Raw genomic sequence first — 23,612 nt, 5'->3', positions numbered from 1 at the left:
ACTGGTTGATGTGGCATCCTTGTGACCTTTGTGGGCTGGCCCATCCATTGACACAGATCGCATTGTTTGCAATATTCATACGCATCCTTTTGCGTAGTCGGCCACCATAGGTCTGCTGACCAGACTTTACGAGCCGTAACATCGTCTGCGTAGTGTCCTGCCGCATACGCGTCGTATTGGCCACATTTGCTTTTTCTTCCCATGCTTGGGCTGCTTTGCGTACCTCATCTTGTGCAACCCAGTCACCATTCTTTGTTTGTTGCCGTTTCGTGACCTACTGAACTTCCGCCATAATCGTATTTACGGCTGGTCCTTTGCCCTTGCGCAGTGGACATTGATTTGCGTAGTGTCCGGGCTGTTGGCAAACAAATCAATGTACACTGGACTCTCCTTTCTCTGCAATTGGTAGCGTATTCCTATCCCCAAATGTCACTTGCTCCTCCTGGAAATCTTAAAAATGATGGATTCGAAGCAGAAGCAGAAGTTTTAGGGTTAACACTCATACGTGGGACGAAATCCTTGTGCTCCTTGATCACAACTGACTGCTGAACATCGAAGAACAAGCAAGGGAGGTGGAAAGGTCATCCTAATCCCTACATCACAGACGACGGATTGGGGCATGCATTCTAATTCATGGGTGGTTGCAGAATGGGGAGAATCAGAAGCAGAATCAATAGGAGGAGGAGCAAGAATGAGAAGATTACAACGGAAGCTTGGGCTCCAGAAGCGGTGTTGCTGATCAGATTGCAATATCTACTTCATTCAGGAGATGCACGGTCGAGAGCATGGCCGAGAGCATGGTCGAGAAGACAGTCGTGACGCATGGTCGAGAGTACGACCGAGACACGGAAGACAATCGAGACGCGCTAAACACCGGGTCATTTGAAACAGGTAATATGTCGTATTCTCTTTTTCCATAGTTGGTGAGATGCAGAAAAGTACCCTAATTTAGCATGATTTCGAAAATGTACAATGCATGCGTACCTATTTTGCGAATGGATGGTGAAATATAGAACCCCCTAAAATCCAAGCATTTGGTGAATTGTATACGTCTTGTTTTCGTGTCAATTTGTATATCCTAGAGTACAATTGAATACTAGGTTGAATATTAAACATCTTTATTTGGTATCCATATTCAAATTGTAAAGTAAAACTACATAAACCCTAAATGTTAATATGTGGTTTAGGGTTGAGGAAAAAAGTAGTCCCCCACTTGTTGGACGGGTATATCGATAGTTTCGTTGTAGAATGTCATATAATTCATCACAATGTAATTGGTAAGAGTAACAATTATGTACCACGTTCATTTATACTATTTGAAACCAACAGACTTGGAACGTAGCTAACTGAAAACCTTTTATTATCAAGAACATTCACAAGTTCATGTATATAATCATGCTAGGAGAAATGAGAAAGTATAATATCATGTTAATACCCCAAACTGGAGAAGAGCATGGTGATCAATCATATGTATATACAAATTACAGTTCAAAAAATGATTAAAAAGGGAAATTATGAACGGGTGAATAAAATTAAACGGTAAACGATTACTTTTGTTCTGATATACAAAAACAATATCCAGTCAAGGTATACATTGGTTTTGTATCCAGTAGGAAATACAAAACCCTGCCTTTCCAGTTACCATCACTATTAATCGGTGTGGATCTGGTTCAGTACAACTATCCGGATCCATCCGTTCCTATGATATTTCCTAACAAATAATTTTTCATAGACACGACGGAATGTAGGGGGTTGAACCCATGACCTCTTGGTCTTATTGGGCAACCTTACCAATTGAGCTACATCCATTTATGTATTATTATACTGTATAAGTTTCAATTTATTACATTCTATGTTAATCACTGGAACTTTCCAGAAACTTCTAGAGAATGCATCTTCATGCACTCTCTAGATGTTTCCTAGCTTGCGTGCATACCACCACATTCTTGTATAAATACTCTGGTGCACCTTGATTACAATCAAGGTGAACAACATCAGTTACAGAAGCATAATTTAGTTCTTGCTCTTTTGTCTACCTTCTCTCTCTCTTGTTCTCTTGTCTATGCTCTCTCTCTATCTATATATCTATCTTTCACTCTCTCTTAATATTTAGCTCGCGTACTTATTCCGGTACTGGTCTACCCGTCCGTGATAGTTTGTTCACCTTCCATTCTTGTTACCATGTCTAACTTAGCCTTAAGCCAAGAAATGGCAGCCTTGGAACAACTTCAATTTGAAAATGAAAGAAAGCCTTCGTCAATCATTACAGGAGCTTCAGAATAGCACGGCCAACAACCCTCCACCCGTTGAGCCTCACCTTCTATTAGCACCTAAGCCAACCCCTTCCTCTTCCCCTTCATATGTCCTCGAACTTAACGTCAGCCTACCTGGCAAATTCAACGGCTCGAGGGTACATCTTCATGGCTTCATCAATCAAACTCGGCTTATCATCCGCTTACAACCCCAACGTTATGCTAGTGATTTCTCTCGGTTCGGTCTCGTTGGCACCCTTCTCTCAGAGCCGGCACAAGCGTGGTTTGCACCATTGATTGAGACCTTGTCCTCGAACTTAACGTCAACCTACCTGACAAATTCAATAGCTCGAGGGCACATCTTCATGGCTTCATCAATCAAACTCGGCTTATCATCCACTTACAACCCCAACGTTATGCTAGTGATTTCTCTCCGGTCGGTCTTGTTGGCACACTTCTCTCAGAGCCGGCACAAGCTGGTTTGCACCATTGATTGTGGGTGGGCCTGAAGGCCACGTACAAGGAAGCGGCAGTAGTTAAACAGCAGGAAATCGCAAATCTCCAGAAGTCGATGGAAGACACACGCTACCGTTGCCAGGCCATCACAGATAACGTGCGTATCCTTCTCCAAACAAATCGAGAAAGGTTCACAGCGCAATTGAAAATGGCGTTGGACAAAGGATGGATGGCGTGGGCAACCCAATCAGCGGAATTGCACGCATATCGTGCGAACTAGGAGAACCGGCGAAAAGATGGTTGAGGTTTCTATAAACTAAATGAGGAGAGCATTGCGGCCGTACGAGAGGATCTAGCGCAAGACTATCGCGCGCTAGCGGACCAACACTCCAAAGAACTCGCGCAGCTCTTCGATGATTTTGGTGAAAGCCAGGAGGAGCTATTTCACCAGATCACACAAACCGACAACACGCATACAAACGAGGAATCCAGCGTGACGCCAATTCCGGGCGCGGCCGAAGAAGAGGAACCTCAAGCCCGATCACCAAAAATGACAACAATGGAGAATAGCGGGGACCGACGAGCGGAGTTCCCCACAGGACCAGACAGCGAAACCACTGCACAACAAGAGGTTCATCTGCACGAGCCCACACTATCATCAGACCACACGGAGAACGGTGTGGGCCAGGCGGAATCTCCATCCCACTCCCCAGAACGTACAAAAACGGCCGACACTACAGAGGACGCAACAATAGAGGCAGAACCGCAGCCGACTGCAAGCACGACAACGGCGGAGCCCAACCCACTAGTTCAAGAAGAGTTCATCGTACCCAGACTGCACACACATGGCGACGGCGACTCCGAGAGAAACCAGCCCGACCAAACAAGGGAGCCACACCACGATGCACCTACGGGCCCTACGTCACCTACGAATGCGGACACCGCAGCAAAGCCAAACATCCGGGCCATTTTGCAAGAGAATTAACGGGATGGGTCCGGCGTGCCAAGGCACTGTCCCGCAGGCGTGCCAGGTGTTGTCCGCCGAAATAGTAACCGAAGGAAAAAAGCCTAGGAATAAGAAATAATATAAGAGCATAACGCATGTAACGGTTCACGCAGGAAGCGTGAACGGCTAAATAGACCTTGCGTATATAAAGGGCAAAAAACCTCTGATAGGGGGTGCGTGTAATTTTGGGAATGTAAAGAAACGTCTGATAATAGAATCCTATCTTCTCTAATTTCTTGTGTATAGCTACGGCTAATCTACTGTGTGTGTCTTGAATACCTAAGCGTTCAAGTGCGTAAGTGTAACCCTTGGTAGGGATTCGGTTGTAGCCGTTCCCCGTATACGTTGATAGGTTACATGGAACCTTCGCCTACGCATTACGCTTAGATGCCTATTCGTTGTTCCACACCCACTTGGAGGTCCAGGTTGAAGGACTGACCACGGACCGTGTTCCTAATCGGTAACACTCTTCCACAAATACTGTGACTTGTGTGGGGGCTGCTTTTAGCTTGGGTGCACATTCTTCTTATTTCAACTCAATCTCCGACGTTGTCGATTCCATTGTGGTGGATTCTAGCATGGTTGCTTCTATGCCCGTTGTGTCACAGGACGTCTTTGTTCCTGTTACCAATTTTCCCACAAGATATAGTGATTTTTTGTATGTGTTTGAAAAGCAAAATGCATATTGGTTACTGGCACAATGCCCCTATGATTGCCCAATCGAACTCCAAGATGGTGCACATCCACCATTTGGGCCCATCTATGGGTTATCTGAACCCGAATTTGAGGCTCTTCACACATATCTGGATGAAAACCTCGCCAAGGGCTTCATTCAACCCTCCAAATCACCGGCTGGGGCCCCAATCTTATTTGTCAAGAAGAAAAACGGCTCATTACGCCTATGTGTGGATTATCGGGGTCTCAACAAAAGTACAGTACGTAATCATTATCCCTTGCCTTTAATTCCAACACTCCTTGACCAACTTTGAAGCGGGCGTATCTTCTCCAAAATCGACCTTCGGGGAGCCTACAATCTGGTGCGTATCAAGCCACGAGACAAGTGGAAAATTACCTTCCGAACACACTATGGACATTTCGAGTACAAGTTGATGCCTTTTGGTCTCACCAACACCCCGGCGGTCTTTCAGCACATGATGAACAATATATTTCGGGAGTATCTCGATCACTTCGTGGTGATCTAACTTGGAAACATTTTAGTTATTTCTTCCAACATAGAGGAGCACACCTGACACGTCCGACTGGTTCTTTCCAAACTTCGAGAACGTGGACTTTACGCCAAAAGTGAGAAATGTGAATTCGATCGGACCTCCATCGAATTCCTAGGTTACGTGATTTCACCCTCCGGGATCACAATGGATGCACGCAAGATAGTGGCAATAACCGATTGGCCTATCCCTACTCGGTTAAAAGAGGTACAATCACTTCTCGGTTTTGCAAATTTCTATCGATGATTTATCAATGGTTTTTCCTCTTTAGTGCAACCTCTAATCATTTCTCAGTTTCCTTACTAGAAAAGATACTCCATTTCTTTGGACCTCTGCGGCGCAAAGTGCTTTTGATACCCTCAAGGCAGCTTTTCTCACAGCCCCAGTGTTGGTTCATCCCAACCCCACAAGGCCCTTCCAAGTTGAAATCGATGCCTCTGACTTTGCTATTGGAGCTATCATGTTCGAACCAGATGACGAGGGCACACTACATCCTGTTTCCTTCTACTCTCGAAAGTTTACCGTCCTGGAAATCAATCATCCGATCTACGACAAGGACCTTGCAGCAATCATATCTGCCTTCACCAAGTGGAGACCCTATTTGGATGGGGCCTAACATCGCATCCAGGTGTTGACCGACCACAAAAATCTAATTTACTTCACCACCATTCATACATTGAATCGGAGGCAAGCCCAATGGTCATCTTTTCTCGCCAACTATGACTTTGAGATCTTGTTTCGACCTGGAGTTCAACATGGGAAAGCTTATGCCCTCTCTCGGCATCCTAATTTTGCATTGCGCCCAGGAGATGACACATATTCACAACAATCTCACTATTTCTTGCGGCCCGATCAACTTCAAATGTTCGCCACCTACATGTTGCATGATGATTCTTTGCTCAACGAGATTGCCATGGCAACTACGTTAGACCCATTCGCCAAAGAAATCATGGCCCGCATCAATGACCCATCTTCAGGCATGAAAAGCTCATATCTCAACCAATTTACAACCCGGGATGGGTTACTATATTGTAATCATCTCTTAACAAGTATTAGGAGGAGATAGAGATACGCCTGTACTACCAGAACTTGCACAAATTCAAATTGAAGGATTTAACCGTTTTGTTCACGAAAAATCACTCTCGAAGGATCATGTCAGACACAGGTACTACAAAACTGTCATGATGATCCTCTTGCCGGCCACTTTGGGGTCACGAAAACCCTAGAATTGCTATCTCAAGGGTTTTGGTGGCCTCAACCTTGGAAATTTGTCAAGGAATTTATCAAGACATGTGATGTATGTGCTAGGTCCAAAATGTCTCACCATCGGCCATATAGTCTTCTTCACCCGCTCCCCATTCCAAGTTGACCATGGGTCTCTCTATCCATGGACGTTATCATCGACCTCCCTCTGGTTGGTGGCCATGACACGGTGCTAGTCATTGTCAATCAATTTTCAAAGATGACTCACTTTGTCCCATGTTCCAAAACCATTTCCAAGGAAGACATCTGGCCATTTTCTTAAAAATTTGTCTGATTGCATGGCTTACCTGATGATATCACCTCTGATCGAGGTTCTCAGTTCATTTCCCACTTTTGGGGATGACTTCAACAAACATTCAGGACTTTTATAAACTTTTCCTCAGTATACCATCCTCAAACTGATGGACAAACGCAACGAGTCAACCAAATCCTCGAACAATAGCTTCGGTGTACCGTGAGCTACCAACAAAACGATTGGGTGGGCTTCCTTGCAATGGCGGATTCGGTATATCCATGATTCGACTAAGGTTTCCCCTTCTTGGCAAACTATGGATTTCACCCTCGTTTCAACATTTCCATACCTGCAACTTCGGTCAATCCATCGGCAGAGACGTGTGCCCGCGCTTTACACGATGTCCATCATGATCTCTCCTTGGAGATCCGTGTCGCTAGAGACCAGTATAAAGATCAAGTGGACCGACATCGCTTGGCTACACCGACGTTTGTAGTCGGGGACATGGTTTGGTTGTTACGTCGCCAAATCGCCACCACACTTCCTTGTGCAACATTGGACTATAAACGACTAGGCCCTTTTCGTATCACCGAGCGGATCAACCCAGTCGCCTTCCGATTAGCACTTCTTCCAACATTCAGGATTCACAATGTTTTTCACGTTTCTCTCCTCTAACTCTACGATCCTTCTCGAATTCCGGGACAATAACCTCCTCCACCGCCACCTATGGAATTGTCGACGAGCGAAGAATATGAGGTTGACCAAATCCTCGACTTATGGAAAGGTTACCCCATTTCGGACACCACATGGGAACCATTTACACATCTACAAAATGCTCCAAAGGCCATTCGCGATTTTCATCAACGATACCCACATAAGCCAGCCACGAGTTTTAGGAGGCGGCCTTAGAGCGAGGATAATGTCATAGACACGATGGAAAGTAAGGGGTTGAACCCATGACCTGCTAGTCTTATTGGGCAACCTTACCAATTGAGCTACATCCATCTATGCATTATTGTATTGTATAAATTTCAACTTATCACATTCTCTGTTAATCACTAGAACATTCCAGAAACTTCTAGAGAATGCATCTTCATGCACTCTCTAGAAGTTTCCATGCACTCTCTAGATGTTTCCTAGCTTGCATGCATACCACCACATTCTTGTATAAATACTTCGGTGCACCTTGATTACAATCAAGGTCAACAACACCAGTTACAGAAGCATAATTTAGTTCTTGCTCTTTTGTCTACCTTCTCTCTCTCTCTTGTTCTCTTGTTTATGCTCTCTCTCTATCTATATATCTATCTTTCACTCTCTCTTAATATTTAGCTTGCCTACTTATCCCTGTCCTGGTCTACCCGTCCGTGACATAATTATGCTTCTAATTCTAATATTATTCTCTGACTCATCCTTGTACCACCTTCGTTCCGACCATCTCCTTGGTCAAGGCACTTTGACACATCATGCAGTTTTGTTTTCGGTCTTCCTCCACAAGTTATTATTTGAATAATGATATTGAGTACCCCATGTAGTACCTTCAAGTGCATGCCCACTTCGAGATCCTTATGCGACCATGCTCTATGTTTCTCACTTTGTCCACTTTCATGGTACAATCTCATGTTATTGTTGACAATCTTCACAGTTGTGTCTTTGATAGATGTTTTGATCACATCCTTTGGATCCTGATGACTTGCTTGGCCATTGCCATCCCTTGTCATATTTTGCTCAAACCATTTGTTGCACACATCAGCTTTAACCCTTGCTTCTTCCCCGTCACTATCCTTCTCTTGGTTCTTACATCGGTTAATGCCCAAGTCTCTACAATGAGTGTGGAGGAACCCATACATTTCCGTCGTCCACCTTTTTCGTGCAACACTTAGCCATTTCCATCTTAAAGTTGTTCGAATCAGCATTGACCTTTGCTTCCTCGCCGCCAGCTTCCGTCTTGACGTCATTTTCCATAGCTATCTCTTCAAAGTCATGGGTCTCGTACCCATTGATCCTTTTTATTGAGCAAGTGTTTATCATGCTTCTCTCTTCGTCACATGTATGAGCTTCGACCTTCGGTTCTTCGCCATCACCTCCCGTTGTTGTGACTTTCGGCTCCAGATCATTGCGTGAGTCGGGTGGGAACCACTGAGGTTTTGGACAAGGAGAAAGAAGAATACAATATAAGGCTAGTTATGAATAGGTAGAAAGAGAAGTAAGAAATAAAACACGTGAATCCCACGTGTTTAGTGTATTTAATCAATATTTAGATTGTAAGAAAGAGAATTTTGATGATAAACTCGTGAATCCCACGAATATATTAGATTGATCAATCCTTGTAAAATAATCAACAACACCATACATCTTTCTCTCCTCCTTATATAAGGATGGAAGAGCCTAAGCATAACTTCATGCTTTTTCTAAAGTGTTCATGCACACTAAATGTGCATGAGTTGCTTTTTACACTATGCTTTTATTTCCTAAATATAGTGATCATGCTCGCTAGATGTGCAGAGTAATTTTTTATTGGTGTACATTTTTCTTATAAATAAAATATTCACGCATTCTAAAAATGCATGACTTACCTTTTAATAAAGGTAGGCGTAAATAAAGGTCTTATACGTATTAAATCTATATTTAAAACACTTAGGATAAGTTAGTACAATGGTAAGGTTGGGGTTTGTCTACATAGAGGTACAGGTTTCGAATCCTGCCCTATGGGCGTAACAAATCTTTTGTTCTATTTACAAATTTGCCTCTTCATTCGGTGAGAGACTCTCCCCGGCCTTCTTTATCCGGTTCCTTGATCCGGTTCTTACCGGGTCTCCTTACCGGGTCCTCCTTGCCGGTCCCTCCTTCATTCGATTCTCACCAATTCTCCTTACCGGTTCCTCCTTGTCTCATCTGGAGGGACAAAAATGCAATTTTCACATCGTGTGCGAATTACACTACGATACCGTCTCTTGGGTCTTACATCGGTTCTCGAACGCAACTGTCCAAGTCTCTGGAACAAGTGTGGAGAAAATTTGGCCATCGTCATTGTCTATCCTTCTTGTGATGTTCGCTCCCACCTCCTTGACCTTGTCATTGGGGCTTCCTCATCAACCGTTACATAGGCTTCGCATCCATTGTCCTCTACAATAGATGTCGAGACCACATTCTTCGGATCCACATGGCCCACTTGGCCATTGTCATCCCTTTCTATGCTTGGCTTGGCCTCTTTGTGGTGCACTCCATCTTGGTCCTTCCCCTTACTACCACCTTCCATCTCTTGGGTTTCATGTTGGCTTTCTGCAACTACCCAAGTCTCCGAAACTTGTGTGAAGGAATCCACGATGCGGCCATCTGTCATTAATTCGTCCATAGCCACCTCTGACTCAATGTCATTTTTTGTGGCTATCTCCTCCATCACGTCAATCTTGAGCACACTCTTTATCTCCCTTGATGCAAGCTTTGATTAGGCTTGCTCCTTCATCATCCATTGTTTCGAACATGACGCGTGTTCCGAAACATTTTTCCTCCTTTCAAATGGCCTTCGTCGTCCTCGAGACATCATCAATCTTTTTTTCGTGTAGGTTGTGTTGTTTAGGCGGCTTGACTTCTTTACATGGTCTTGTTTTTTCCGTGGCAGTCGATCCTGCCAAGTCGGTGTCATCAACCCACTGATGATGCTTGTCGAGCCTATTGCACGCTCGCTTCACCGCGATCCAGCCTGCTACAAGCTCGTTCACTTGGGTATCATCTTCAAGAAGAGTCCCCAATTCTCGTCTATCCTTCATGTCCACAGCTTTCAAGAAGTACAAAGTCTTGTCCTCCTCAAGCAGCACCTGGTCTGTGGCAGGGAGACGATGAAACATTTGGTCGAACTCGTCATACACCCTCGAAGTGATCATCCTCTTATTCTTCTCTTCTATCCACTTCATCGAGGTATGTCGAGTCATCCTCGACAAATCTTCCGTCGCGAACTCTGCTAATATCGCTTTCTCGAACTCTAACCATGTTGTCTTCCCTTCTTGAAGCTCGATGACGCGCCTTTGGATGTTGTTGGTGACCACTCTCTTCAAAATTGTGATTTGACGCACTTTAGACACGTCCCTCTAATTCATCTCCCTTTTGTATGCATCAAGGAACTTCGTAATGTTCCTTCCGTCAAATTGACCCTCGAGCTCCACGACACGGTCGACCATCTTCTCCACGCCCGCATCGTTGTCTCGAGATCTCATCATTTGTTCGACGATCAGCATTATCCTTTTGAACTCTCCCGCTTGATTGCTTGAGGATGCCATCTCCAAGTATCGGTTGATGCTCGACTTGATCCTTCCTACCGCCTCTTTCACATCAGGTTCACCAAGTAAGATGTCGAGGAAATCCTCGCGTGTTCGTGAAATGAAACGGGACCACTGAGGTCCTGGACCGGAAGGATTCGATGTTTTTAATAGCGTAAGCGAGAAAGTATTGAAGATAGATAGATGGATGAAGAGATTGAGAGATTGAGATAGAGATTGAACCCTTGACTTTAGTTTTACGAGACAAGATACATCACCATTAGGATAACTCGGATCTTTGATTAAAAGTTTTTTTTTAACTTACATTACCTCCCTTACACAAGCCCAACTATAGGCTTTTATAGGTCTCTCCATGATAAAAACATGGGCTAAACCCATGGGCTAAAACCACAAGTTAAAACCATGGTTTTGTGCCCACGGTTTCTATATGTTTGCTTCCTACAAAATACTGAATATGGAAAGAAAATATACAAATTCTAAAGCACTTAGTAGTGGCTTTAGTGGTAAGTTAATTTGTCTCCTACATTGGAGGTGCAAGATTCAAGCCTTACTTTCACCCCTATGTCTGCACTTAAATGTTACTAGGCTTTAGTCTTATTTCTTATATTTACAATTGAGCGCACATCACACGTGCACATGTTTAACTTTACATCTAGCTTTTCTTTTACGATTCTCATTTCAATACTATTTACAACATGCTAGCATATGCGTGTGGCCTTCACCCCTTTCTCACATGCACATTGCACCTTCTTGATTTCGTTTGTTGCACACAACTTTCACACCGTTTATTAGAGATTAGGTACTAAAGTAAGCATAAAATAAGGATATATCAATGATAGATCTAGAAAGAATAGAGAGAAAAGAGAGAAAGAAGGGTGCCGATCCACCCGACCACCCCCGAGCGAAGGGATCGAGACGGACTCGAGCCTCGATCGGCGTCCCATACCACCGCCTTGGCGTCGAGTCGCACCTGGATGATAGCGCGCTTGCTACAAGAGTCGTTCCACTCACGGACAGAGTCTCGACGTAGTCAATGCATGATGAAATGAGGGTAGCTAGGCCTCTTATTTATAGTAATTCTCAAGGCCCCCAGCCATGTTCACACTTGGCCTCATGGGTTGTCTCAATCCCGAGGATTAAAAGTAATCCTCCCCTTCTTTAGACTCTTTGTTTAACCCTCACACTTATCCACGTGTATAGAATACTACGACAATTCTCACCACGGGATATTATATGTTCATGCCCGTAACATACTCCCCCTCTTTAAAACATTGCACTCTTGCAATGGAAAGTTAGGAAAGTTAGTTGTTAGAGTCGTTTCGCGTTCCCATGTGGCATCTTTGATTGATTTATCCATCCATTTTATTTTAAATTCTCGGATTTCCTTAGTACGTAATTTTTTTGTTTTAACATCGAGAATTCTTTCTGGTACATGTGGTTTAGAAGATAAATCTTCAGAAGTAACCAGAGTTTCAGTTGTAACTGTATTGTCGCCAGAACCTAGAAGTTCTTTTAGACGACTTACATGAAAGACTGGATGGATTCCAACACCATCGGGAAGAGCGAGACGATAGGCTGATGATCCAATGCGTTTGAGGACTGTAAAAGGTCCACAAAACCGTGGGGCTAACTTAGCGCACTTACCCGTAGACAATGTCTTAGAATTGTGAGGTACACGTAAAAATACCTTCTGTCCAGGGCTGAATACACGAGGTTGCCTATGATGATCGGCATAAAAACGCGCTCTATCCTGAGCTGTTTTTATATTATCCCGTGCAATATGCAACATATCTTGCATATCCCGAAGAAAGTTTTGCGTACTTCGCAACTCATCATGATGTATATTAACATCAATCGGGGCTCGTGGCTGAAATCCATACATCAACATAAAAGGACTATATCCCGTCGACGTATGCTTGGAGCTGTTATAAGCAAACTCCAAAATTGGGAGGTAACGTTCCCATTTTGTTGGTTTTGCACCAACGTATGCTCGAAGCATGTCCTCAATAATTTGATTTACTCGTTCTGTCTGTCCATCGGATTGAGGATGATCCGTGGAGCCCATGCTCAACGTAGTTTCTAACTTCTTAAAGGCTTGCGTCCAGAAGTCACTAGTAAACTTCGGATCTCGGTCACTCACGATATCCATCGGTAACCCGTAAAAACGAAATAACTCATCAACGAATTGGTAAGCCAATTCAGGAGCTGTTACCGTGGTTTTAGTAGCAATAAATCTGGCCATTTTAGTTAGTCTGTCAACCACAACCCATATGGCATCATGACCTTTTTGGGTGCGAGGAAGGCTAACAATAAAATCCATGGATATACTTTCCCACTTATTATTGGGAATGTCCAAGGGATGTAAAAGTCCTGCGGCTTTAAGTCGCTCGGCTTTGTTAACCTGACATTGGTGACATTTAGTCACATAGCTATGTATGTCAGGACGCATCTTAGGCCAATAAAATTGAGTGGAGATGAGAACGAGTGTACGATGTATTCCAGGGTACCCTGCTGAGGGTGCATCATGGCATTCAAAAAGAATTCTCTTTTTGACCTCAGGTAAATCTGGAACACAAACCTTCCCATTACAGTAGAGCAGACCGTTAGCAATGTGGAAGTATTCCTTCGAGGGTGTGGTGGTGTCTGTTCCAGACTCGACTCTTGCCCAGTATTTTGCAAAATAATTGTCATCAGGATACTTTCCTCGAAGGTGATCATAAAGATCTGATGTTATTTTAGTGAAGCTAAGCATGTTAACTTCACGGATGCGACTTAGTGCATCAGCGACAGTATTCATGGAACCTTTACGATATCGTATGGAAAAATCAAAGTCCTGGATGAGATCAGCCCATCGTGCCTTACGACCTTTCAGGTCTTGTTGGTCACAAAAATATTTCAAGGACTCGTGGACCGTAGTTACCACAAAGCGATTTCCATAAAGATAATGGCGCCATGTTTTGAGCGCATGTATAATCGCAAATAATTCCTTTTCTTGAACGGTATACCGACATTGAGCAGAATCAAGTTTCTTACTCTCGAATGCTATTGGTTTACCATCTTGATACAAGACAGCACCTATAGCATAATCGCTTGCGTCGGTTTCAACCTCAAAAGGTTTTGAAGGATCGGGTAAAAAAAGTGAAGGAGCCTTGCATACCAAGTCCTTGAGTTCCTTAAAGGCGAGGTCTAGTGTAGCATTCCACACAATAGGTTTTGTAGACTTACGCGTTTGACCTTTTAGAAGATCAGTAAACGGCGTCGTCAATTGTGAGTAATTACGAAGAGATTTTCGCAAAAATCCGACAAAACCAAGGAATGATCGAACTTCTCGAATATTCCGAAGAGTGGGCCAAAGCTTGATTTTCTCGATGCGAGAAGGATCAATTTCAACTCCTCGTTCGGTTATGAGATGTCCAAGATAAGTAATTGATTTCTTGAAGAACTCACATTTTGAGATCTTCGCGTAAAATTGTTTGTCACGCAATATTTGTAAAACAAAGCGGACATGTCTAGCATGTTCTTGTAATGTACGGCTATAAACTAAAATATCATCTAAGAAGATAACGACAAATTTTCCAAGTTGTTCTCGGAAAATGTCATTCATTTCTTGTTGAAATGTAGCCGGAGCATTGGTCAAACCAAAAGGCATAACCAAAAACTCATAATGGCCGTAGCGCGTACGAAATGCTGTTTTAGGAACATCGTCCTCACTTATTCGTATTTGATGGTAGCCAGTACGGAGATCAAGTTTCGTAAAATACCGAGCTCCCTGGAGACGGTCAATTAGATCGTCAGCCCGGGGCAATGGGTACGAATTCTTGATCGTCACTTTATTCAAGCGTCGGTAATTAATACACATACGCCATGTGCCCTCTTTCTTTTTAACCAAGAGAACTGGTGCACCCCATGGAGATTTACTATAACGTATATAACCCATTCGTAAATAGTCCTTAAGTTGCTTAGCTACCTCATCCTCTTCAGATCGACTTAGGCGATACGGAGGTATACTAATGGGTGCAATGCCAGGTACAATATCTATACGATGGTCTATATTACGTTTAGGAGGTAAACCATCGGGTAGTTCACTCGGAAAAACATCACGAAAATCGTTTACGATTTCATCAAGTTGTTTTTGTTCAAAATATGTTAATTGACCCGAGACATTATCGATATTGTAAACGTGAATGTCCGGATCAAGTACACAATAAAATAACGTAGAACAAGACAACTCGGATATTGATGGACACGAGGAAACAATCGAGAGGGATTGTTTTGTTACACATTGAATAAAATGCGTACAATCGTTGAGTACAAAAGAAATGGAATGGCGAACCCAATCAATAAATAAAGAAGAGCTTTTATTATAAAACCAGGGATAACCCAGTATTACATCGGTGGTACTAAGATTCATTACATGGAAGTCTACTTCCTCTATATAGGTATCAATAGAAATTCCTAAAGAATGAATCGCCCCGTTGATGTGTTGTACTCTTCCATCAGCCAAGTGCACCGTGTAGGTGTGATCACTTACGGTGGGTTGGATTCCCCATATCTGTATCAAACGATCATTCACAAAATTGTGTGAGCTTCCCGAATCAAATAAAAATTGTACGGGAGATCCATTGATATACCCGTTTGCACGTAGTAAATCATTGGGACCCAATACATAATGAGGGAAAGAATATTGACAATTACTCAAATGATGTGTATAGACCTGAAGGACATTAGGAATCTGACCTTTATGGTCTGTAGCTTTAGGTTTGGCGTCGTGCTCTTTTCGTTGGAGCTTACGACATTGCTCTTTTGTATGACCCTTCTTTTTGCAGAATACGCAAAAAGGATGTTGTCGCTTATAATCGCGATCCATGAATTCGTTGGGTGTCTTGCGTTTCCCAACGAATTGCGACTGCTTAGTCCCGGGCGCTTCGTTGGGTTTGTTATGGTCCTTCTTCGAAGTGCGTTGATAGCGAAGAACTATCTCAACGGCCTCTTCGAAGGATTTTGGATCCTTATCGTGCACTATCCAGTGATAGTCCGAATTGGGGATGCCATTGACAAAACAAGCTATTAACCAATTGTCCCCTTCTAGACCCGATTTTTGGATTTGGGTTCTAGCATGGTGGACATAGTCTTCTAGCGAGGAAAACTTCCTGCTAGAGAGGTTCATTAAGGCTTGTGCTGCCTCGGTTCGAGAGGGAGGTTGTAGAAATTGACCCTTGAAAACTGTGACAAAGTCTGTCCAGGTCTCGGGCAATCTCCCCAAAGTTCGGAGCCCACGCCACCAAGCGGCGGCCTTACCCCCTAGTTCTCGGCCGACATATGCAATCTTCGTACTATCTGGCGTGGGATAGAGCTCAAAATGAGACTCCCATCGGCCCAGCCACGTGCAGATTGCTTCTTCGGTTCTTTCCTTTTTATCTCCTGTAAATGGCTTTACGACAAATGATGGTTCACCCTGACGCTCATCAGGTCTATTAATCTCATTTTGGAGACTAATGACTCGTGCCTCGAGAGCACTTTGAGATTGCCGAAATTCGGTCAACTGCTGCGCGGTTGAACTAAGGAAATGTTGTACTTGTAAAATATACGCCTCAATGGACATTGTCCCAGGAGGATTTCCTTGAGTTCTTTCTGCTTGAGCGGAGGGCATCGGGTCGTTATTCTGAGCCATTGAATGATTATTTCTGGCAAAGAAATAAGATAAGGTCAGACAAATAGTCATAACATCTTGTCGTGGTGTAAACATATCATGGGCAAACATTAATCGATATCATGATCTCACGTCAATACCCCTCTAGACGTATGAGATGAGGTTCAAGATCAGGTTACTATGGTAACACAGAGGTGTTTTAAAAACCATGGGGGTGACAAATGAATGCCTTTCCCTGATCTCTATATCGATTTTTTTCATGGCGGCTCCCCGAGGCTCAACCATGTATGTTCGCGTCATGAATAGTTTATACACGAAAAAAATGTTAACAATAACTATGTTTCTGTGCCCACATATGTGGTTTCGGCTCTTTAAGTCCTATTACGAGGACCCCGAAGTGCACTTAGACCTAAAGTCTAAACATGTATTATAGTCATATGTATCAACGATGTTATATGGTCTTGGTCATATTTGAACTCGAGACCTCGAGAACAAATGCATTAAACATTTGAGCCAACCAAGTAGATTGCACGTCTTGAATGTTTAATGTTTGAGGCGTATTCGAGATATGCGAGGCATTTGCCCCTATATGTTTTTTGTTTAAAAGAAACATATAGGTCAAGTGGCCTTATTTCTCCCTCATTTATTACCCACTATGGTTGTACGCTACCTACCCTCAAGCCTCGTAAGTACAATGGCATATGCCAAAGTGTAACCTAATGGTCAAGCCGAATGAGCCCTTGTGTCTTCGTAGGCTCATGTGGCCCATCACATGGTCACGTCATTACGAATGGCACTCGTAAGAACGAGCTCATGGTGGCATCGTATCCATGTAACGAGGGGAGATGTTGGATACGTGTGTCATTAGAGCGACCCTACTTGATGTGGATCAAGCCCGACGTATTCAACATCATTTTGGCTATACGAGGTTCGTTACGTAACGAAATATCAAAGTGACCAACGGGAATTTCAACAATAAAAATTGTTGATAAAAGGGATGGTGACAACGCCATTCTCACAAAAATGTGAGGACGGCCACCAAAATCCTCTCCCCAAGTAGGAAAACATTTGATATGAATCACGTAATCTAAAATATACACATATGTCCATTTATCACATATATACGATCAGAGACGTATATAAGTGACCACATATGCGTATACTAAATGAATCGTTTTTTTTATATAGCCAACAATGATGTATTCGGGATACGTAATCGAGGCATATACCTCTACGCACACGAAACATCCGAAAATAAGGTTAAGCGTAATTCGCAATTGAGGTATTGACCTCTTACGCATAGTAAATCCAACGCATATCATTTCGAACGAATCGAGGTATTGACCTCGTACGCGAACGTAACATATGTTCGTGAACGTAATACGCAATTGAGGTAGTAACCTCGTACGCATACGACACTCATCACATATGATTTATATGTCAAACGAGGTATTGACCTCGTGGACATATGTAAACGTTTAAGATAACCAATTAAATACCACATCAACATCATTGAATATATGAAAAAAAAAACTACATATTAAGTATACACATGTATAGAAGGGAGAAGAAAGATTAGATAAAAAATTAAGGAAAATTTACCGAAGTTCTTTCGCTAATCCTTGTCTGCATGAAGGCGACCGCACAACGATCAATCGCCATCCCACGCGAAGATAAAAAGAAAACCAAAAGAAACGTTAGTACATAGGCTCCGATACCAAATATTAGAGATTAGGTACTAAAGTAAGCATAAAATAAGGATATATCAATGATAGATCTAGAAAGAATAGAGAGAAAAGAGAGAAAGAAGGGTGTCGATCCACCCGACCACCCCCGAGCGAAGGGATCGAGACGGACTCGAGCCTCGATCGGCGTCCCATACCACCGCCTTGGCGTCGAGTCGTACCTGGATGATAGCGCGCTTGCTACAAGAGTCGTTCCACTCACGGACAGAGTCTCGACGTAGTCAATGCATGATGAAATGAGGGTAGCTAGGCCTCTTATTTATAGTAATTCTCAAGGCCCCCAGCCATGTTCACACTTGGCCTCATGGGTTGTCTCAATCCCGAGGATTAAAAGTAATCCTCCCCTTCTTTAGACTCTTTGTTTAACCCTCACACTTATCCACGTGTATAGAATACTACGACAATTCTCACCACGGGATATTATATGGTCATGCCCGTAACACCGTTGCCGAAAATCTTCACGACAACGTCATCGTCATCTCAGCCATCATCTTCCCTTGGTCCGTCAGCGCCTCCGTTTTTTCCTTTAACTCCGTATGGGCCTCCTTTAGCTTTTCTTGTTGCTAGTTATAATCGAACCCTAACTTCTTATTCCACATCCAACTACTTATGGTCCCGTTACAACTTCTTGAATTCCTCCGTTTTATGTTTTAGGCGTTGGTTGACCTGTGACCACAACCAATCATCTTGATCCTTCTGTTGCCAGTATCGTGAAGATTTTTTGGTAATGGTGTGAAAATCACATAAAACATATAAAATCGAGTGTGATTCATATAAAACAATAATAGTGAAGATACTAATTTTTTTAATATCTTAGTACAAAAAGATGGAAGTCTTAAAGAGCTTTTAGATACACTTTACTACATAAGAAACGGACATCTAAGTGTCAACTTATGTGGGTAGGAAGTTTGCAAAGACAAAGAGAAAATAAAATTGTGAGATATCCCACATAAACAGGATAAATAAGGATCTCACCATATATAACGTAGATCAAAAGCTATTATCTTTGTGTGGAGAATAGAGAGTTCAAGGTGACTTGAATTAAAGTTATTGGATGAATGGGTGTGGCTTGGCTACTTCCAATAGTTTTGGCCAACCAAATCCGGACCGGCGACAGAGCCAACGGCAACTGGCATCCAGCCCACTCCAAGTTTATACATATACACAAGGAGGGAAAGTAAAGATTTGAACCTTGCACCTCCAAGTTAAGAGTCAATATGCTTACCAATAAGTCAACACATTTTCTTGGAGTTATATTTTTATCATTGTAACTTTACATGTAAATTCTCATACATGAGAGCTAAAATGAGTGACATGGTTATCATGCACCACATGTAATACATGAGCGCCAAATGGCAAGCATGCATTTTATGCATGTCTTGTACCCTTAAATGCATGAGGGCATCTATAAAAGAGGGTAGGAAAAAGATGAAAAGACTAATGTAAAATTTTTGGATGATCAAATAAGAGACCGGTAACCCTATTATTGATTTATCTTTTCTCTCAAATCTAAAATCAAGAGTTAAATTTTTATTTTAGTATCTCTCTCTTGCCATATAAATCTCTCTTAATCTATATTAAATACTTTCTCGCTAAAACTAGCGTAAACTTTGAATCCTTCCGATCCAGAACCCCGGCGATTCTGCCTCACGATCCGCGCCTTGTGACAGATCTTCACAACATAATTAACCAGTGAACCCGACGTGAAAGAGGCGGCAGGAAGGATCAAGTCGAGGATCGACCAAAACTTAGAGATGGCATCCTCAAGCAATCAAGTGGGAGAATTCGAAAGGATGACGATAATCGTCGAACAAATGATGAGATCTCGAGACAACAATGCGAGCGTGGAGAAGGCTGTCGACCGTGTCGTTGAGCTCGAGGGTCAATTTGACGGAAGGAACATTACGAAGTTCCTTGATACATATAGAAGGGAGAGGAATCAGAGGGACGTGTCTAAAGCACGTCAAATCACAAGTTTCAAGAGATTGGTCACCAACAACATCCAAAGGCACGTCATCAAGCTTCAAGAAGGGAAGACAACGTGATCGGAATTCGAGAAAGCGATATTAGCGGCGTTCAAGACAGAAGATTTGTTGAGGATGACTCGACATGCCTTGATGAGGTGGATAGAAAAGAAGAATAAGAAGATGAGCGCCTCGAGGGTGTACGCCGAATTCGACCAAATGTTTCGTCGTCTCCCCGCCACAGACCAAGTGCTACTTGAGGAGGACAAAACTTTGTACTTCCTAAAGGTTGTGGATATAAAGGATAGACGAGAACTGGGCACTCTCCTCGAAGATGATACCCAAGCGAACGGGCTTCTGGCGGACTGGGTTGCGGTGAAGCGAGCAAGCAATAAGCTCGACAAGCATCGTCAGTGGGTTGATGACACCGACTTGGCGGGATCGACTGTTGCGGAGAAAACAAGACAATCGAAAGTAGTTGGGTCGTCCAAACAAAGCAACCTGGAAGAAAGGAACATTGATGATGACATCATCGAAGAGTTAGCGAAGAAGTTCGAGATGGTCACGCTAGCCAAAATGAATCATCGGGGCCCCAAAGGAAAAGAACCCTTTAGATGCGTGTGGTGCGATAGCATGGATCACATGAGAAGGGATTGTGCGAGCCTTTGAGAGGCGATCCGACAAAATATCGTATACATAGATGACAACATGATCTGCTCGACTGAAATTCGAAGACCCCTACGGGTGAATTTCAGAAGAGGGAGAATGAAGAAATCTATGGAAGACATTGAGGCGACTCATGTGGATGCGATGCACTATCCTACAACGACCGGAATAAGAGTCGGGAAAGACAAAAATGAAGCTACGAAAGTGGGAGCAAAGTTTTGTTCTTCCATTCTTGAGTATTTGAAGATGGGGAAGGTCACATCAAACGAGGTAGAGCTTGTAGACCGAAGCGTGCAAAGCATAATCGAGTGGTCGGATCCGGTGGATGACAACACCATACTCGCGGAAGTGTTGTGCAACAACCACAAGGTGTTTGTCGAAGAAAAGAGAAAAAGAATAGAAGAGCAAGGCCCATCAAAAAGACATGAAACAAGGAACGCGAAAAAAGAAAGAAGATGCAAAAACAAGTCGATCTTTACAAATGGAGGAAGGAGACACTAGCCGAAAAGCGGAGTCAAGCAAACGAGTCAAAGAAATAGTTTGGCCCGCGAAGATTGGTGTCGAAGACCCCGCTCGAAAGACAAAGACTATGCCTACCTATAAGCTAAGGTCGGACATAGAGGAAATGACAAACCTGAAGAAGGTTCTCGAGGAACATGTTCTTGATAGCCACGTGACTTTGTCCTTGAGGGAATTACTCGACATTACGAAGAAGGAGTTCCACGACACGATCGTGGACCTTGTAAAGCGAAAAAGGCAACAATCGGACGAAGAAGAAGAGAAGCCATTAAAAGCGAAAGAAAATGCCATAACGATGGCAAGAGACAGAGTCAATGAAGAAATGGTGGACAGCCACTATACTCGACCTCATTGGGCACGAGCGACAATGGAGACGCTAGTGAAGATCGGGGAGAAGAAAGAGATCGTGGTAGCCTTGATCAACCACGGCTCGAAGATCAACCTCATGTCAACCAACTTCTACAAAAAAGGAAGATGGCCAATCAATACAAATCACGGATGGAAGATTCGCACAGCAACAAAGACTATGACGGACTTGTACAGAGCTTGTCCCAATGTTAAAGTCGTGATCGTGGATGTGGAGATGAATCAACACTTCTTCGTGCAAGAATCGGCGTCGCATCCTGTCATCCTAGGACAACCGTATATCACATCATCTCGGATGGAAACCAAAGTGTTCGACAATGGTGCGGAATTTTCTCGAATAAAGAGTATTGACAACCAAAGATCTGTTCAATTCCTAACGGTGCGAGCTAATCATGAAAGAAATCGACATAGTCTTGGAGGCGAATCCTCGGATTTTAGAGCGGACTATTGAAGCATGGGGCACAAATAGTCCGAGCGATCACAAGTCCCCACAAGAAAGAAGAGCGTGTGGATTGCGAGGAGAAGCAACATGTGTCACACCTAGTGGCACATGTAAACTAGTACTACCCGACAAGAAGGACAAGCATCGGATACAAGAATTCGAAAAGATGAGACACCATCGGCGAAATCGAGGACGACGTGGACTTGAGTTATCTTCACGACCAGCGCGTGATTTTGGTTAACTCTGTCAACATGTATGCTATCATCGATGACTACTATCGTGGCATCTTCATGGAGGAAGCTGAAGTCAACACAAAATATAAAACGGTGGATAAAAAGATCAAGCCAGTTGCGGTTCCCCTACCGGAAGATAGCTGGCAAAAGATGAAGGAAGTCGCGAATGATCCAACCTTAAGGGATCCGATGGCAATAGGTCATGTCTTCACTGAAGAGATGAAGGGAAAGCTACGAGTTGGAAGGGAGGATTTCCTCCTCCCTGAAGAAGAGCGAATGTTTCGTGACATGCTTGAGAGACATAGGAAGGCTTTCGCATTTTTCCCACAAGAAATCGGATGTGCTGATCCAAATATTATAGAGTTGATGGTGATCTTCACGGTGCTACATGTGCCTTGGAATCTGAAACCGATACCAGTTCCAAGAGCGCACCTTCCGAAGTTGATCGAACTCTTAAAGGAGAAAGTGAATATGGGTATTCTAGAACCGTTGAATGCTCCTTACTCTAATAGGTAGTTCACGGTGGCGAAGAAGAATGGATCATTGCGATTCATCCAAGATCTTCAACCCGTCAACAAGGTGACATTTTGAAATGCTGGAATCGGGCCGAGCGTGGACGAATTTGCCGAGGCGTTTGTGGGCCGGTCCATCTACTCCATTGGTGATCTCTACTCTGGATATGACCAATTCCAATTGGCGATCGACAATCGTGACATTACAACCGTGAGGACTCCGATCGGGCTCGTGCGAATGTGTACCTTACCTCAAGGTGCAACAAACTCGGTCGCTCATATGGTGAATGCCATGAACAAGGTCTTGAAGGATTGCATCCCGGACATCACGATGCCATTCTTGGATGATATTCCAATAAAAGGATGTTTAGATGAAGAGAAGAATGAATCAAAAGATAAGGAAGGGTGTAGAAAGTTCGTCACGGATCATATGAAAGATTGTGAGAAGGTGCTCCAAAGCTCGAAGACGCGAATTTGACATTTTTGGGAGATAAATCCGCATTCAGGCAACCAGAGATCTTGGTGGTAGGTCACTTATGTGGAGCATACGGCCGGAAGCCTTCGCCATCAAAGGTGAACGCGATCCAGGACATGAAAGAAGAATGCGTAAACCAAACGGAGGTTTCGAAGGTTCCTTGGAGCATGTGCATTTTACCATATATGGATTCCGCACTACACTCATGTCGCCAAGCCATTATATGGATTGTTAAAGAAAAGAGTGAAGTTCGAATTGCATGACGAGCACACAAACACAATGCGTAGATTGAATAAACTACTTCTTGAAGCTCCAACACTAAGAAATG

The 23,612-nt window shown here is 43.3% G+C and overlaps 1 long non-coding RNA gene across 1 annotated transcript; it reads right to left on the bottom strand.

Moving 5' to 3' along the window:
• Positions 1-16,177: 16,177 nt before the first annotated feature.
• On the bottom strand, positions 16,178-18,511 carry LOC147864241 (uncharacterized). The gene is made up of 3 exons (XR_015529848.1): positions 18,269-18,511; positions 17,965-17,988; positions 16,178-16,396 (listed from the first exon to the last, which is right to left on the bottom strand). It is a non-coding gene; the product is annotated as an uncharacterized LOC147864241 (long non-coding RNA).
• Positions 18,512-23,612: the final 5,101 nt, after the last annotated feature.

The sequence above is a fragment of the Azolla caroliniana genome, unplaced genomic scaffold (genome assembly GCF_043228905.1).
Source record: "Azolla caroliniana isolate FFs.n. ecotype wild unplaced genomic scaffold, voAzoCaro1.0.p SCAF_5, whole genome shotgun sequence".
Classification (NCBI taxonomy): Eukaryota; Viridiplantae; Streptophyta; class Polypodiopsida; order Salviniales; family Salviniaceae; genus Azolla; species Azolla caroliniana.
The sequence above is the reverse complement of the archived record's forward strand: the minus strand, read 5'-3'. Positions and strand labels throughout refer to the sequence as shown.